The following is a 19,195-nucleotide window of genomic DNA, read 5'->3' as shown; positions in this document are numbered from 1 at the left end:
AGAGGTGATGACTTTAAACAACAGTAGAGGCTTGAATAAAGCAGGGATGGAGAGATACAGAGGAAATGGTGGTAAAACAGGGATTGGTAAAACAGGGATTGAGAGAGACAGGCAGAAAGAGACAATTTTAAACACTGGCTGAGGTTTAATTCGAGTGAGCAGGGGGTAACACTGTGATTCTGTAAAATCATCAAAGCAGTTTACAGTATAATAAAAACAACATATAAAAAGTGTGACAATTTATTTGGCTTTCTTTCTTTCTTTTTAACCAAAGGGGCACAAAATGACCTGCTACTTATTTTCTACCCTTGCACACAGTGTGCAATTGCGCTTACTCTCTTTAACTAAGCCTCTGTAACCTCAGCAAGTGCCGAAACATTCCACACAACTAAGCCTATCAAGTTCGGAAACAAGATAAAGACGATGCCAGATTTTGTAAGCTTATTTCCTGCATTTATTTTGTAATGTTGCAGAATCTTAAAAAGCCCCGCTTTGTCACCACACACACAATCAGCCTGCTGCCAAATGTATATGTATAATTTATTTGAAACGACATTGTGCATGGCTGGGAGCAGAAAGCCCCTCCTTTAATCTGAAAATGGGGAAAGCTGGTCTGCACTTGAAGTGTGATTTCAAGAAAAGTGAGGCATGAATGGTCTGCTTTGTATCCCTAGCTTTGATAGATCAGTTCCTTCAGTGATAGACTTGTTAATCTTTCCAGTGTTGCTTTTTTTCAAAAAAGAAAAAAAAGACAAACAGAGTGGATAAATGCAGAAGGCCAACCACATCCCCTCCCATAGGAAGTCTCGCCACATGGGCAATTCTTCCCGTTAAAGAAAACAGCAAACTTTATTTACAGGGTAAATCATTTTGACTTAGCTTGCAAGGGTTGCTCATAGCAGAGTGACAGTTTCCCCCTGTTGCACAGTAAATGGCTGACTGGGAAAATGTTTTCTTTCCCACCGTGCAGAAACAACCAACCAAAAGGGGACAAAAGAGGAGGGGAGAGAGGTAGACAACGTTTCTGTAATACACTGTTAATATTCTCCAAACTGACAATCATAAAGACTGGTGGTGTCGGCCACTCCAGGCAGCCAACTGTTTCAAGAAATCTGAATCTCTGCAGGGATTTCTAGCTAAGTACATTGACTAGACTTTCGATCTTTCCATTTTAAAGAGTACAAAATTCCTTTAAGCCTGTTGTCCATTAAATTGTGTTTTTCTGTGAAAGGCATGCTATACCTGGGATTTCTTTCCATACCCATATCCAGTGAAGACAATTTTTATTCTAAAGAATTAAAAGTTAAAGAAAAGGAGAGATTGTGAAATATCCCAATATGCCAAACCGGGGGGGGGGGGGGACATTTTCAAATATATGTAATGGTTGCTTAATCAATTTATTTTCTAAAGAGAGTAAGAGAGAGAAGTCAGACAAATAGATAAATCTCAGCCCTGCCTCAGCAGGGATTTGGGGCTTGCTGCTTTGAAGTGTGTTTTAATGCTAGGAATTAATCCAGCAGCATATAAAGCAAGCACTCTGTTGATGCGGAAAGCCATTTTCTTCATTTTTGCTTTTAAGCATTTGCCTTAATTAGCAGCCCCCTTTCAAAACTGAAAAAAATTATCTGAATGCACTGTGAAATTGTGGGGGAAGCTGCAAAGTAGCACTTGTTCTTTTCTGCAGAAATGGGTGACTTGGTTTTGTGAAGTGAAAGTCCCATGAAGTACTGATACGGGTTTTGCTTCTGCAACTCAGCGCCTGCAATGCTGAGCCAATATAAGAACCTGTGACCTTGTTCACTTTCCGCTGAATGTCGTAGCTCCCAACTTTCTAGTAGGATGCACAGCATGCGATTTGATTTGATATTCATGTCCTGCTTTTCCACCAACAATGTTGCATTCAAAGCTCACAAGAATAGCAATAGTCTTACAAACGAGCAAACATTTGGATCAATATAATCTTATCAAAAACATGGCAGCGCGTAAAGGTGGCAAAACCAATTTTTGCGGTAAACTGCTTTGATATTTTTTTTCAAAATAGCAGTCTATAAATATTTTTATAAACAAATAAATGGGGAGAAAAAGAAGATCTCTTACTGCAATGGCTCATGGGCCTAGTAAACATGGGGAGGGGGATACATTTGCCTGCTCGCCCATACCTGTCAGGTTACTCAGGTTACTTTATAATAAGCTCTTTACTGATACCATACACCAGGAAACAATAACTCCTGAGAAGCTGTATGACAGAGAGATGGTTCACAGCTTTGGCCCCAAGGCCTGCACTGTTTTTCTCTCCAGGGAATGGACTTGAGTGGAGTCCTCAATGGACCCAGTCAGGCCCACCCCTTGGAGTGAACCCAATCAAGCCTGCCTGCCATTCGCTCAATCAGGCAGGTGGACTCAATCCAACTATCCAACCAGAAGGAGAGACCTGGCTGAAAACTGAAAAGACTGTCAAGAGGAGAGTTTGTTGAGGTTATGTGCCCCCTAGCTTGAACAGTTTGTATATCTCTGCTTTTATTTCCACCATATTTTGTGAACATATTCTCTTCTGCAGCATATCTCAGATTCTGTGGTGCATTCCAATTATAAATATGTGACGTATAAATATGTGAAATGAATATATCTAACAAAGTTCCCATCCATCAAAGTTTGCTAATACTAATGCTCCAATCCACAGGTAAATGTTCATTTATTACAAGCTGTATTATTTTCTCAGAAGCATAGTAAACGGCTGAGTGACCAAACCACCATGAGAAAGTTAAGGGACAAGCTACATAGATATCAGTTTCTGTATTGTTATTGAAATAACATGTTGGTAGGCCACCTTCCGCTTTGCACACAGATCTCCAAATGGAAAAGATATACTAGTCCACCAGGCTGGATAAAGTGAAAGGAGCCATGCTAAACTCAGTTGACAAAGTTATTGGTTGCAGAGTCTATAATAAATGTGGGTATGAATTTGCTTTTTCACTCAGGAAATGTTTTCAGAAGGAGTTTTAAAATCTGATTTATAAACTGCAAGTCAAACATGCAGGTATCAGTTTTTGGGGAGAGGCTACTATGATTTTACCTCCAATATGTGTATGGAGGTACCCTGCCTAATGGAGTTCCCATAATCTCATAGTAACAAAATAATGGGATCGAATTAGAAACACATATCCTCCCTACAGGATTTGCCAACAGGCAAGAAAGTAAGCTGAAGTCCTTTTGGGTTTGCTTGTGTGTGTTCTTTAAAGCAATGATTATTCTCTGAATTATAATGATGTGATTTACACAAATAGTCAATGATTTAAAGACCTTACCCAGTGAAGTTGTTAGAAGTTGCAAGGTTTTGCTGTCACATTTAGTTGGGCTATGAAGAGTTGCAGATGCATGCCTTGTTTCTGAAATCTGTCCAAGGATAACTACATTTTAAAGTACATTTCCTCATCTATATTGCTTGTTTGCAATATCCAAAGACCTATCTGGACAGGTAGATTTACAGATATTGGCCATGATCCACAGAAAAGTTATGTATGCATCCCATTGGAGCTTTGATGGCTGCTTTTGGTGCAGCAGTTCCCACTGCCAAAGAGCAAAGCTACTGTGCACAGTTTAAAGGAGGCTTGTTTCTTTGGCAGATAAACTGTTGCCACAGAAACAGTGATTCAGATTCCCCTGCAGGTATGGTTCTCCTGTGAGTTCATCTGGCTTTCCTATTATTTGGATTGCAATCATGAGTACATGTTTTCTGAAAAAGGTGTTATTCAGACAAGCCTTACCTTAACACAAATTTATTTTTCCTCCACCAGTATTTATTATTATTAATAATAATTTATTTATACCCCGCCCATCTGGCTGGGTTTCCCCAACCACTCTGGGCAGCTTCCAACAAAATATTAAAATACAATAGTCTGTCAAACATTAAAAGCTTCCCTAAACAGGGCTGCCTTCAGATGTCTTCTAAAAGTTTTGTAATTCTTTATCTCCTTGACATCTGAAGGGAGGGCATTCCACAGGGTGGGTGCCACTACCGAGAAGGCCCTCTGCCTGGTTCCCAGCAACTTGGCTTCTCGCAGCGAGGGAACTGCCAGAAGGCCCTCGGCACTGGACCTTTCTATTTTTATTGAATTTTTGGTAATACTGTAATTTTGTGTTATATCCTTGCTGTATTTTTATGAAATCTTTTTATACTTTTTAAATTATAAAATATACATGTGATGGAGAACAGCAGAATACTTTATCATAAGGATGTCTGTATGTGCACCTGTTGGTTTGATGTGATCACTTCTGGGGGAATAGGAAGTGAGAGCTTGATTTCTTTACCTCCTATCCAATCCTCTTGGCTGGCACTGTCAAAACTAACTGTACCAAATTTCTTAGTGGATGTGTTCAAGGACTTGCTCCAGGCCAGAGGCCTAGGCAGGCCAGGTCGTCCTCTTATATACCTGCTGGGATTGACAAGGCATCTGATCCTCACCTGAATCTCATAGCTCTCCTGATAGGTGATTTGGTCTGCAGCCAAAGTGTGGAAATATAGGATAAGATTGCCCACCAGATACCATGCGCTCTACTATTCAAATTAGGCCCCAGTGTTTTTGTTACAATCCCCTTCTCGATTAAGTAATCAATTTTAATCTAGAATTTAAATTCTCAAAACTTTCTTATTTGTTAATTCGAGCAAGTACTGCTCTCACTTCATTACAAACAGAGCAGGGCCTTTTCACTGGTGGTGTCCATTGTATGCCTCTCTCTTCCCAGACCTGCTCTCTTTTGGCCTGTATTTTGAAGCTTTATAATTTAGGAAGACTTTGGAAGAACTGGTTGGCAAGTCTTATCACTCACTGACGTATGAGCGGATTTTATTTGCTGCTATTCTGGGCTTCTGGTGCACCAGGGTTTACACCAGAAACCCTGGTTGGCCAGGGTTGGCCAGGATGCCAGAAGGGATACAATTTACGAGCTTTCTCCATTATCTGCACAGCAGGGGGTGTTAAGTCAACAGTGCAAAGGCTGGGTGAAGCATTCCCCTCAAATAGTGTGTAAATTATGAACTGTAACATAAAAAGTTTACATACCCAATCTTTTTTTGAATTGATAATAATATACATGAGAATGAAAAATATACATGAGAATGAAAAATACTCTGGAACAGCGCTCATACGATTATGTAGTCTGTTACTAACAACATTTTGGAAAAATATATATAGCCAGCCCCAGGTGATACTGATAACAAGGAGATAGAGCTTATAGCCATGGTATAAAGTAACAGCAAGGATACAGATAATCAAATAAAACTATTGAGGTCTAATTCAAAGTTAAGTCCCCCTGGACGAATGGATTTAAACATAAAAATAAAACGGGTTTCTTGCTGCCGTAACTGACGTTCATAATCTTTTCTGATACCCTTAGTCCTCTGATTCACCCATAAAACTGTAAATAATAAATCCGTATCTGAATGATTGTGAGAAACAACATGTTCTTCCAGAGGTGCCTCCATATTGGTGTTGCATATGCTGTATGTGTAGTGCTTATGCGACTGTGAATAAAAGGTGGCTGGGCTCATTGTCTCAGGATATGGGGGGGGGGAGGTGACAAAACTGATTTCCAATAAGTGCCACCCCTTTATTTCCATAACAAGTCCTTGAGTCTGTACTCTGAATAGTGACACCAGAGACCTAGAAGGTGCAGGGCTTGTCGTCCAACCCCTACACAGTCTCATCAGGGCTGACCTTAGGGCAATTGGAACAATTGGGCCAAATTGGGCCCTGCATGCCACTCCTAAGGGGCCCCCTGCACCAGGGCAATCTAGATGGATTTTATTTATATCTATAAGATTTAGCTGTGAACTAGTGCCCTACAAAAAAAAAAAAATCAAGTTGCGCCCCACTGCTTCAAATTGGCTCCACTGGCTAGCCCTGAGTCTCATAGTTTCTGGGCTTGAGTTGCCCTGCCCTTGCATGAAGTCTTGGGTTTGCAATTTTGGGAGAGGGGAGACTGCAGCACTGGGGAGCAAGCAGGCTGGTGAGGCCCCCTAAATTTAGAGGCCCAAGTTGTCCTGCCCTCATATGAAGTCTTGGGTTTGCAATTTTGGGAGAGGGGAGACTGCCCGCTGGGGAGTGGGCAGGCTGGCAAGGCCCCCTAGATTTAGAGGCCCTAGGCCTCAGCCTACTTAGCCTATACATAAATCCAGCACTGCCGTCACAGGAAAATGATGAAGAATATTTAGAGAAAATTATTGAAATGACCTTTTTAAGGCGTAGTTTGGTGGACAAAAGAAGAATCTCATAAGTTTTCTCAGCTCTAAAAGAAGCAAGGCTCGAGCCTGAACTGCTCTTTCAATTGCTGTCAGGAGCACACCTACTCACTAGAGCAAAACTTGTCATGCGGGCTGCATCAGAGTGGCTGGTGGAGAGTCTATACGGAAACCGCTCAGCCTTAGCAAAGACAAATATACACTATTGCCGGCTGTGTTCTGGCTACCCTGGGTAAACTGCGTGGAAGTACCAGAACGGGTTACTTCCGGGTTTCGGCGGTCACGCATGCACAGAAGCGCTGAATCGCGCTTTGTGCATGCGCAGAAACACCGAATCGCAACCAGCGTGTGCACAGACACGGTGCTGCAGGTTGCGGGCACTGTGGGTTGTGAACGTGCCTCCCGCACAGATCACGTTTGCAACCCAAATGTCCACTGTACTATGTTAAGTCACTTGGAGTGTCGTCAATATGTGGTTGACACCCAACTCTATTTTTGCTTCTCAGCAAATTCATGTGATATGGTAGAAGTGCTAGATCAGTGTCTGGTCACCATAATGAACTGGGTGAGAATCAATAAACCAAAGCTCAGTTCAGACAGGGTGGAAATGTTGTGGGTGGGTTGTTCATTTGACCGAATAAGCAATATTCAGCCCATCTTAGATGGGGTTGAGCTTCCTCTGAAGGAACAGCTTTGCAGCTCAAGTGTGCCCCTTGTTGAGATCTCCTGGTCATGGGTTTCAGCCTCATATTGAGCAAACGATCCCTGCATTGCAGGGAATTGGACTAGATAACTCTCAAGTTCCCTTCCAACTCTACAGTTCTATGATTCATTTTCTTGGTAGGGCCACAAGTTGCTTCTGTCGTACAGATAGCCTTTTACCAGATTTAGGCTGATTTGTCATATGCAAACTGTCCTCTCTGGACAGTTGTTCCTGCTCTGGCAGCTATAAGGTTAGACCACTGTAATGTGCTGCACTGGAGGATGGTCCTGAAGACTGTTCAGAAACTGGATGTTATGCTCATATTACACCAAGCTATGCCAAGTACATGTGCTCCCGGTCATTTCCTTTCAAAGGGCTGCTTTCACATTTAGAGTCCTTTGTGGCTTAGGACCTTGATACTTAAAGGACTTCCTAGCTCCAAATGTACCTATTCACACATTAAGATCTTCAATCATGAGCTTCATCATTTGAGGAGAGGCAGGAGGCTACAACTAAAATGTTGATAGCAGCTGAATGGTACACTCGTATTATCCCAACTGAAGAGAAGTATTGTGTTTTACCACTACGTCAAAATTTAGGGATACAAAGACAAGCATTTGAGAGACTTTGGCCCCCTTTTATTAATTACATGCAAATAGTACATAAACTACAACTGTAGAAGTTATCACATTCACACACACACACATACACAAAGAAAAGGAGATCAAAGCCAATATTATTTAGATTATGAATGCATGACAGAGATATGTTATAAATTTAACACGTATTATCAAATAATTTGTAAATCAGGGTTGAATTCAGTGATAGTTCTTACTAAGAGTAGACCCATTGATTGAAATGAACATGATTAATGCACGTACTGAGTAGTACTTTTAACCTTTTTTAAAAAAATAGATTCTATATCCTGATTTCCTCCTATAAGAGTCTAGGGTGGCTAAAAACAAAAATAAAAAATAGTAGGATAAAAAAATGATTAAAACAGTATCAGCAATAAAATACAATGTAGCAGATAGTAATCAGTTCTATGTATTTCTACACTACAGTGGTACCTCAGGTTACAGACGCTTCAGGTTACAGACTCCGCTAACCCAGAAATAGTACCTCGGGTTAAGAACTTTGCTTCAGGATGAGAACAGAAATCGTGCGGTGGCGGCACAGCAGCAGTGGGAGGCCCCATTACCTAAAGTGGTACCTTAGGTTAAGAACAGTTTCAGATTAAGAACAGTTTCAGGTTAAGATGAATTAAGTTCTTAACCAGAGGTACCACTGTATTTGGTTAGGACAAAGCTACACAGGTTGGAAGACTACTCTAAAGACTACATTTGCTTTTCAATGCCCCGCTTGCTATTTAAATGCTTCTTGGCTTAAAATTGAGCTTTGAAGCATGATTCTCTGTGCAACAACTTAGGCCGTCCTAGAGACTGCTTGGCTCAATGGGCTGTATTTGGAACATATGGTCTCTGAGGGAGACAAAATTCAGAGAATTCTGAAAGAAGGGAACACCGACGGCATCGAATGTGAACTTCCCATAATGAAGTATGGAAGCTACTGAACCCTGTGAGTTTCACGGAAGATGCATTTTATGTGTCATATTAGACTGCATGCCAATCAATTACAGTACGGCCTATATAAACACATCATGTGAATTCTGACAAGGAGCTGGGGTGAAGCAGGGTGTCAGGGTAAAACAGAGGATAATAAAACCACTTTAGATTTATTTCTCTAAATTGGAAACTTCATGCTTACACCTGACTAAATCATCAGCCTGAAACTTTAGCTTGACTCCCACAGAAAAAGCCTGAAACCTTATCCCATCTTTGTTTAACAGAGGCCAATCAAGGCTGCCTAATGAATTCCACAGATGGCAACCCCAGGCCTCGTTTGGCTGCTTAAATTCTATTGGGCTTTATCAGGCTCTCTTCGAACCTACCCATCTCATATCTTTAAGTCCTCTTGAAGGAACTTAAAGATTTGCCTCACAGAGCTATATTTTTCCTCTCCCTCTCTTGTCAGCTTGGCAGCAGGCATGTAACGGCAGCGCCTTCCTTGTCGAACCCTCATGCGGAACTGCGGACACGGTGTTTGTTATTCTACATTAGCCGCGGCCTTCATAAATTCTGGAAAATATTAAACAAACGTGGCAGGTGGTCAACAAATGGTCCAAGTGGACAGCAGAGAGCTTTTTGGGGGGAGCTGCAGCACAGGCCCTTGCAACTCCCTCATGGAGCCTGGTCTTACTTTTGTCGAGATAATCCCAATTGTCATTTTACTGATAGTCAGCAATTTTCCTCGTGAAGTGCTTCTTGTCTTCTTACTCTCTTTCTCCACCCCCCCCCAATCTCCTTAAAGTGTGCCATAAGGAGCTGGTTAAAACACAATAAATCAACAGTGAAATGTGGGTAACAACCTTCTCTGTAAAATCAACATGAATTGCGTTCTTGCCGGGAGTCTTCTGACAGCACTGTTGAAGTCTTAGTGCTTGCAGCCAGACTTTACAGGCAGTGGGGAGTATCTCTTCCTTGCTCCCCCCTCCCCAGTTTTCCCCTTTTCTCCCTTCTTTTTGCTATGCTTGAAAATTAGTAAGCAGGGCCTTGACCCTGGTGTGACTTTTTAGGTATCATTCACAACCCTTTTGTATCTCTCTCTCTTTCTATTTCTCTCTCTCTCTCTTTTAAAACACACACATAATGCTCCAAGGAGGTTGGGGGACGACAGCAATCTTGATTCAAGATGTGTTAAACTTGTTTGCAACAATATCCCTTGACAGGCAAAATCAAATTAAAAGATGAATGGTCCATGGGGTCTTTAGAGCGGGGAGAATGGAACAGAGCTGGGGTTAGCTAAGGTAGAAATGAAGCAGAAAATCCTTAAAAAGAAACCATCTGGTGCAGGAAGGTCCTAGAGATTAATTTGTGAAATGTCATTCAGGTAAAAATAATTAATAAACAAGAATGTTCCTTCAGTTGTTTATTTGTTTATGTGTTGCGTGTTTGAATTTTGTTTCCTCCCCTCCAGGTCCTTCTTTTCCAGCACTGGGCTGTTTTCTGTAGGGTTTCTTTCTTTCCTTTTTTTTTTTTTTACTGTGTGGCACAGGTTTTCCCTTCAACTGACTCCTCAGGCTGTCTAAATTGGGTGATTAAAATTTCGGACGGCCTCCAGTTTCCCCTCAGGACTGTATTTAATATCTGTAAAACTGCCACTTTGTCTTGCCAAGGTAAACATCATCGCATTCAGTTCAAAGGTGAGCAGGCCTAAATGTTTCCCTTTGCCTGAAAGGAATCTGTCTTGGGACTCTGCACACCAGGCCTGAGAGAGGCGAGGGAGCGGCCCAGCTCCACAGCATGGTGGCCAGCACTGCATCTGTGTACACAATGCTCACTTCTCCCACACAAATACTAAAAATTTCTCATTAAAAATTATTGCTATGTCAACATGTGGGGCCACCAGCCCCTGATCTGGAAAAGACGTTCTGGGGTTGGGTGGGTGGGTGGGTGGGTGTTTTCCGCCCTCCTTTCTTTCTCTTTCCTTTGCTGGGAAAGCAGCTCAGTAGGAGGGAGGAGAAAGGGATGCAAGACTGAAGGCAAAAGCTGCTGGCGCTGGATCTCCACTTCCTCCCTCGTTACAAAGACTGGGATTTCCAAGTATCCCACCCTACCTATCTCAATTATTATCTAGTCATTAAAAAAAAACAACCACATCCCTGTATACAGATGCTTCTGCGTCACAGTTTTTCATGTTATTTAATATCAACAAATGGCCTGTCAGGCCTGATGTGGCCCTCGCTCAACCTATATTGACCATAGCCTTGAACGCCTTTAAATAGTCACCTCAACTGGTAACACAAAATCTCCAAAAGACCTTAAGAAAATATGCATGTAACAACTGAATTTGTACTATGTATCCTGGTCAGTATGCGTAGTTTCCAAGAAACATGCCTTTTTTCTATGTCTTACTCAAAAGTGTGCAATCTGTGTGCCCTGGGCTGTTTTTCACCCACTGTCTAATCTTCCATTATCCAGAGCAGTAGGAAGGGGGTGCTCCAGATGAAGAAAAATTCAGTTCAACCCCCTTTCTCACTTCATGGGGGAAAACAGTATAAACAACTGAAAAATAGCAAGGCGCTTTGGATCATCAGCATTTCATTTGTATACCACCTTTCCACAGATAAAACCCTGCTCAAGACAGCTTACAACATGAAAAGATTTATATAATTACGAACATAACAAAAGCAGTCTGAAACAGTCAATAAAACATCAAAAAGTATACAACCGTAAATGAACAATTTTCACATAAATCATTATAGGATCTAAAAATAAAGAAACAAAAAATTAACAGCAATAACAGCAACAACAACAAAAACACTAAACAACAACAACAAAAACACTAAACAAAACCCCAAGCCAAGAGTATGTTCAGCAGTCTCAGTGTTTATAGCTGGAGTCTATCAGGACCCCACCCTCCTAAGCCAAGCAGGAAAAGGCCTGCAAGGCAGGAGGGAACAGGTCTACCAGGACTGAAGGCCAAGACTGAGTACAATGTAACCAAATGGGCTAATGAATATATTGATTGCATAGGCTTGTGCAACGGGTATGTTGGGTGTGCCCAGGTACCCCAATGTTTGTTTAAAAAATAAAAAGATTGGGGATCAAAGGAAACCAACTGAGTGAGAAATAGGCAGAGTAAAAAGGCTGGAATGGAACTTGCATGGATCTGTAGCTACTGCCTGAGCCTGTCTCTGGAAGCAGCAGTGGGGTGGAGTCAAGGGGCAGAACTGTTCTGGAACTCGGTGGGTCATGGCAAAGTCTTGTAAAATCTGGCCGGTCACACATGGAAGCAGCAACAACACATATTTACTGGTCAGCTCAGTAAAGTAGTGGACTGGCTGGCAATCTAACCAGTAACCACATTGTACATTCTAAGTGGGTGGCCACCTTGGTTGTCATTCATGCAACACCTGCTATGCAAGCTCAGCTGCCTTTCAGATTATAGATGGCATGCAGTCCAGCTGCTCCAAATTCGTTAGACTTATTACTGAGACAAGATAAAGTACAGCAAAATTGAGAGGGGACTTCAGCAGCGTTAACTGGCAGCATTCATATTCACTTATGAAGCCAGCAGGAATTTGGGCTATCTGTGTTCTTTAGTCCTTTTTTTTCTCCGGGGCTGTTTCAAATTTATATTTGAAGTAATAATCCCTGTGTTAGATTATTGCAAATAAATTTCAGCAAGCCCCTTAACTGTAGTTAGCCACCTTCCATGTTTGTGAAAAGGATCTAAACCTGTTTTGTATGAAATGCCACGTAGAGACATAAGAATCTCTTGGCGTTATATCTACAGAATCTTATTAGATTTTTCAGTCATATCAACCATATGAATCTAGGCAAACATAGCAGGGCCCCTGTTATCTGCGTTTCCTATAATTCAAGGTGACCTAAATTCATTGCATGCCCCATCACCTGGTGTCTAGATAGCATTGTTAGCATTCCCGTTCATCCAAACTATTAGTTGCCTTAACATCATGTGCATGATCCTTCCCCAAAAGGCACAATCAAGCAAAGCTTAAGAGATTCCTCTTCTCTCCTCCACTTAGCACATTGCTCCAGACCATTTTGGGGAATTCTGTACCTGCCCGCCAATCTTTGTTCAATCCTTTCCCTCAAAGAACATGAGTTCAGACATCACTTTCCTTCACTGAACAGAGGAGTGGATTGGATAGGGATATGGGAGAGTTAATATTTGACTGCCCTATTATTGCCTGCTAGCTTTAGATTTAATCATACAGTATTGTTATTTTTTAAAGAGCAAAGAAATACAGTGGTACCTCGGGTTACATATGCTTCAGGTTACAGACTCCGCTAACCCAGAAATAGTGCTTCAGGTTAAGAACTTTGCTTCAGGATGAGAACAGAAATCATGCTCCAGCAGCGTGGCAACAGCAGGAGGCCCCATTAGCTAAAGTGGTGCTTCAGGTTAAGAACAGTTTCAGGTTAAGTACGGACCTCCGGAACAAATTAAGTACTTAACCCGAGGTACCACTGTACTAATAATGATGGCATGCCCCTCTTGTCCCTTAACAGCCCGCTACAGTGCTCACACATGCATATGTCAAGCTTCGGAATTGTTATACCAACTGGGAATCCTTCCATGGGTGAATAATGTATATTTACCCATCTTTATCACAGGATCAGAAATTCACATCAGTTTGTTCATAGAACAAGTATAGGTGGTAATCTGAATCAGCCTGTCCTGTACCCATAAGCCACTGAGTGACTGTGCTGGTTCCCTGTACTGATTGCTGCTAGGACATAGGCTAGGGCATATTCAGTGGAAGAATTTTGCCCTCAATGAATTATTCTAATTCTAAATATTCACTCTCGCTGGTGCCTCTTCTCCCACTCCCAGATCCGGAATAGGGAATCTGGGAACGCCAACTCCCATCAGACAGCATTTGTCAGGGATGAATGCAGCTGAAAGCCAGCTACATATGTTTGCATGTCTGTTTGCATCACTGTCCTCATGGGCATAGTTGGCAGGGGCAGCTGCCCAGCTGCAGTGGTGGAGTTAGCTGCATGAGTGCCCGGAGCGGTGGCCATGCCATGCACCTCGGGGGGGGGGGCTATCCACTGTGCAGGGGGCGAGGCGATCCCCAATCCATCACGTGCTGTGGCTGCGGTGGGGAGAGCTGTGCGGGAGAGCAGGGTGAGCCCTCCGCAGTGTGCCTTTTTGTCACCCCCCTCAGAGGTGACACCCGGGGTGGACTGCTCCCACTGTCCCCCCTTCCTACGCCCCTGCCCAGCTGCCCAGCTGCCCCCTAAATCAATAAAAATACATAGCTAATTGGGGTTCTGCCCTCTAATAATAATAATAATTTATTATTTATACCCCGCCCATCTGGCTGGGCTTCCCCAGCCACTCTGGGTGGCTTCCAACAAAATATTAAAATACCATAATGTGTCAAACATTAAAAGCTTCCTTAAACAGGGCTGCCTTCAGATGCCCCCCCCCCAAACAAAAATCCTGGCTACGCCCATAACTGTCCTTGAGGTACCTTGTCCCCAGCTCCCATTTAGGATTCTTGTTGCTGAGGGAACATTGTATCTAGAAGCCCTTACCCTATCTAGAAACATCTTAGTACAATGAGATAAAATTTCCATTGCACTTTTTTTTCAGGTGGGACTTCTTTTTCTTTTCAGTGTCCCCCCCCCCATTATTGCTCAAACAGAGCTGAAGGGTTTGTCCAGTTTTTTTAAAAGTCAGTTCTTCAGAGGCATGTTCTCATGATAAAGCTAAGGGATAGGGAGATGCACTGGAGCATGAGAAAGGTGGAGGGTATTCTGGGTAATGGTAACAGCCGACACTTAGCATTAACTCAGGGAGGGAATGACTTGATTGTGGGTGGTCAGTTAAAAATACAAAACCTTTGAAACAGTAAATGTTTTCTGATCCATCAAACTGTGTTCTGTATGGCTCATGCTGGGCTGATGTGAAATGCTGCTAATTCTAATGAACTTGATGTAATGCAATATATCAATAAGTTGTTTTTTAAAAGAAAGCTTTCTTTGAGGTCAAGAGCTTGAACACACGAAGAGAGAGTCAGATTCAAACAGGGGATACCTGATCCAAATTATTGGCCTTTGTAACAGCTGGGTTTATGCCTCTAATGCCATTTTAAGGGGCTCTATTAACAGTGAATTAAGTGTGCTATTTGTTAGCAGAAGTTGTGAGTATATTAAATGCATAAGCAAGGGGGTGGAATATTCAGGTTTCTAACATGAAAGCTGGATGGCTGAACAGAAGATACTAAAATATTTTTCTCTAAGATTAAAATATATATGTATGAACTAGATGTCTGTTAAAGACCCACGGCAAAGGTGACTTATGCATTGCTTAAATGATATTCCCGCCACCCTTATGCACCTCAGCTTTTATACTGCAGGAAGCACTGAGACAATCTACAGAGCTCTCCAAACCGCTATCCAGTGCCTGTTCTTCAAGCCTCTGTCTGCACATTTCCAAAATGTTCGTGTCATTTGGTAGATTCAGAGCATGCACATATGCCACATGGGCCTATGTTCTGGGGGTGAACTTATTGATCTATTTCTGGTCCATGTCAATTTCACAGGTGCCGTTGCTGCACCAATCTGTAAATTTACAGTGGTACCTCAGGTTACAAACACTTCAGGTTACAGACTCCGCTAACCCGGAAGTAGTACCTAGGGTTAAGAACTTTACCTCAAGATGAGAACAGAAATCATGCGGTGGTGGCGGCAGTGGGAGGCCCCATTAGCTAAAGTTATACCTCAGGTTAAGAACGGTTTCAGGTTAAGAACGGACCTCGGGAACAAATTAAGTTCATAACCAGAGGTACCACTGTACTTAAGTTGCACTACTTCTAAAGTGTTTTTTAAAAACAAAATATACATATTTTATACATTTTACCCTAAAACATATGCTTTGATACACCTTTTGAGCCAATAACCATATAACAAAATTAAGAGATGTGCAAACATTGAAGAATAACCACATTCCAATCTGCATATTATGCCGGTAAGACAGGTCAGTTTACTTAGGTGGAATCTATACACATATTAAAAAACCCTGTGAAAGTGGTTTTTTTTATAAAAAAAATATCAAAAAAATATGTTGAATTTGCCATAGCTCACCATCGCCATCTAGTGTCACATGTGTATTGCACTTTACAACACACTTAAAACGTTTTATTTGCAGCTGTAGAGTTGAGTCCTTCAATATGCAGACTGGGTTGAATCCTTGAGTATCCCTACTCTGAACCCCATCCACTTTAAACTATTTAAATAATAAAATATTATATTAGAGTGAGAGAATGTAAGTGCTCTCACATATGGCTGGGAGATCTGAAATAAGGATTGAATCTTATCTACCCCTGATCCAATACCTTTTTCTCTAGTGGACATTCCAAAAGTCACTGAGACATACATAGACAGCTGTGTTAGATTACAACTCAGAAAATCATCTGCATGGAAATATTTTTGCTTCTAGGAGCTACTGAAAATGACTTTCTATTATAAATATGCAGAAGCACTATTTTGAACTGATTTTTATGATGAACTGGTTTTGAATTGCTGATTTTTTATGGTCAAACTTAAATCGAAATTGAACACCACTAAGGCTAAAGAGGTGTTGTTCTTGTTGTTGTTTCTTAAAAAGGAGCAAAACGCACACGCGCACACACACACACACACAACAGAGAATGGGATTAATATTTGTGCATCATGAAATGAAGGAGAAGAAGAAGAAGAAGAAGAAGAAGAAGAAGAAGAAGAGGAGGAGGAGGAGGAGGAGGAGGAGGAGGGGTTTGAATTTGATATCCCGCTTTATCACTTCTGGGTTGGCGCCATCGCCGAATGGCGGACTCCCTCCGAGCTCCGGAGGGAGCCTGCTCGGCAGGGGCTGGGTTCTACCGCGTCGGCGTCGCGGGGACCCTCAAAAACCATGGGCGCTGAAACCCATGGGCATGGTGACTCGGCGGGCACCGTTTGCGCCCCCCCGACCCGCGAAGGAGCCTTTTTAAAGGCTACGGAGCGGGTGCCGGGGGGGTGTGGTGCTATGAGTCCTCCGCTTCCCCTACTGAGCGAAGCCGCATGCCATTTGGCGGAGAGCGCTGACTTATTCCATTGAAAATTCGGATTAAAAAGAACAACCCGTGAGTAATTGGAAACTGGACTTAAAAAGGGAAAAAAAATTAAATTCGGAGTGAGCGGGGGAGGTGCAAAAAGGAAGTCAGTCTCCCCCCTGTCGTAGAGGATTTAAAGCAAAGGATTTAACAACTAAGATCGAGTGCTACCTTATTTTGATAAAGTCACTAATTTCACGATGGAAAATTATAAGACTGGGCTGGAGGAGAAAAGTAGAACGTGAGCTAAAATGCAACCCCCCCCCCCCCGGGAACCGGGAGCGATCCACGAGAGCGCCGGGAGAGGAGAAACAGAGGCTTTGACAGCTGTCAAAGGAGCTGTCAAAGCTGAAGAATAAAAAGAGAACTTTGTTATGAGGACTTTGCCGGTTACGTTTGTTACAAATTAGATATAAATTGTTTAAAACAAGGAATAACAAGTTATTTTGACTGTTGGGTGCGATCTGGAAGGAAACTGAGTTACTATAATCCCTCTAGAGGGGCTGTGGGACACTACAAGTATTGCTGGCATGGAATTTGAATTGGACTTTTTATCTCCTGGGAAACTGCAGAAATGGAACACTATTTTGTCTACAGAGGTCTCTACACTAAAGGAGACAATAGATTTATCTATTGAAGAATGGAAGGGACTTGACGTAAAGTTTTGTTCCTGAATAACAAAGCCTCTGTAGGGGATTTAGAAGCTTTTGGAATTGGAACATTTTTGCAGGAGAGCAGGAAAAGAAACTAGAGGAAAGTGAGGAGAGAGAATAATAAGAACAACATGAACAACAAGAATTGGACAAAGCTGGAAGTGGGAACATTTGGGACATCCAGATTTGAAAGGTCTAAAGAAACAAAATTGGAGTTTTTACTCTTAAATACAGAGATCTGGATGGAAAAAATGGACCTTTTTGAGATAGAGCTTTTCCAAGATTGGACGCTTGAAACTAAAGATGATCAAAAAGACGGCAAAGACTATTAAAAAGACGGCAAAGTGGACTTGTGAAGGATTTCGGCCTAGATGTGGGATCTCCAGGATGACAACAGGCATTGATGGACATTGGGGAACGCAACCGGGAAAGGGGGGAGGGAAATTTGGAATCCAAAGGGTGTTAAATTATATTTTATTCTTTGTTTTATTTTCTTTTATTTTAATCTGTTCCGCATATTAAAGAGGGGAACTCGTGGAAGGGAGCGGGGTCGATTTTAGGGGATGGAAAAACATTCTTAACATTGGGTTAACTATAATAAGTTTAAAATTTGGGGTAAGAACTTGCTGAATCTATTTGAAGGAATTGGAATACAAGAGGGGGTGGGGTGGGGAAGTCCTGGCAAGATGCTAATGAAAATAAGGTTATAAAATGGATATTTTATTTCTTTTCTTTTTTCTGTTATATTTGAAAATGTTCAATAAATATTATTTTAAAAAAAATGATATCCCGCTTTATCACTACCCGAAGGAGTCTCAAAGCAGCTAACATTCTCCTTTCCCTAGCATCAGTGGAACATGAATAACATCCAGATGCTATTCAGAAAGTGTGCAGGTGATCAGATTTGGTATTGGGAACAACAACAGCATCAACAAAAAGGGCAATCATTTCTTAGTTTGAAAACTTTTGCGGAATATATTTTTCTGGCAATCTAGTTTAGTAATATTCTGAAGAGATGCACAGATCTACAGATGTAATCTTCGTCCTGAGCATGACCGATATCATACATTTTCTGCACTTGCTAGAGAAGGTGACTTATTGTCTGCTCTCAGTTACATCTTACAGGAATATTACAATGAATGCATACAGTGCCTGCCATCTATAGAGAGTAGCCTGTACTGCAGATATTCTGAAATCACTTACACTAGAGTAGCTCCTTAGAGAGCATTAGTGGATTTAGGCTTGTGATCCAGTGGAGACTATGTGAGAGCTGGGAGAAAGTGTTTTCAACAAGTAAATAAATAATAGAATACATTTGAGCATGTCTGCAATGCATATCCTTCATCTTTCTCTAAACAAATTTTACCCCTCAAAAAAATTTGGGATTAGGGAAATCTGGCTTCATAGAATCATAGAATTGTAGAGTTGGAAGAGACACCAAGGGTAATCTAGTTCAACCCTCAACTAAAGCATCCATTACAGATGGCCATTCAATCTCTGCTTAGAAACCTCCAATGAAGCAGAGTCCACAATCTCCAGAGGGAATCCATTACACTGTTGAATTACTCTTAGTATCAGAAAGTTCTTCCTGACGTTTAGCTGGGATTTCTTTCTTGTAACATGAAGCCATTGGTTCAAGTCTTATCCTCCAGAGAGAGAAAACAAGCTTGCTCCATCTTCCAAGTGACAGCCCTTCAGGTACTTGAAAATGGCTATCATATGTCCTTCTCAGTCTTTTCTAGGCTAAATATACCCAGTTCCTTCAACCGCTCCTCATAAGGCTTGGCTTCCAGACCCTTGGTTGCCCTCCTCTGCTTTCAGGTGAGAGGTTGTGGTTTTCCATTAGGTTTGAACACAATTTCACCTATTTTATTTTATTTATTACTTTTTCACAACATCCCTGCAAAGTAGATCAAGCTGAGAGGTAA

This window comes from Podarcis erhardii (genome assembly GCF_964252035.2).
Source record: "Podarcis erhardii genome assembly, chromosome: 6".
In the NCBI taxonomy this organism is placed as follows: Eukaryota; Metazoa; Chordata; class Lepidosauria; order Squamata; family Lacertidae; genus Podarcis; species Podarcis erhardii.
The sequence above is the reverse complement of the archived record's forward strand: the minus strand, read 5'-3'. Positions refer to the sequence as shown.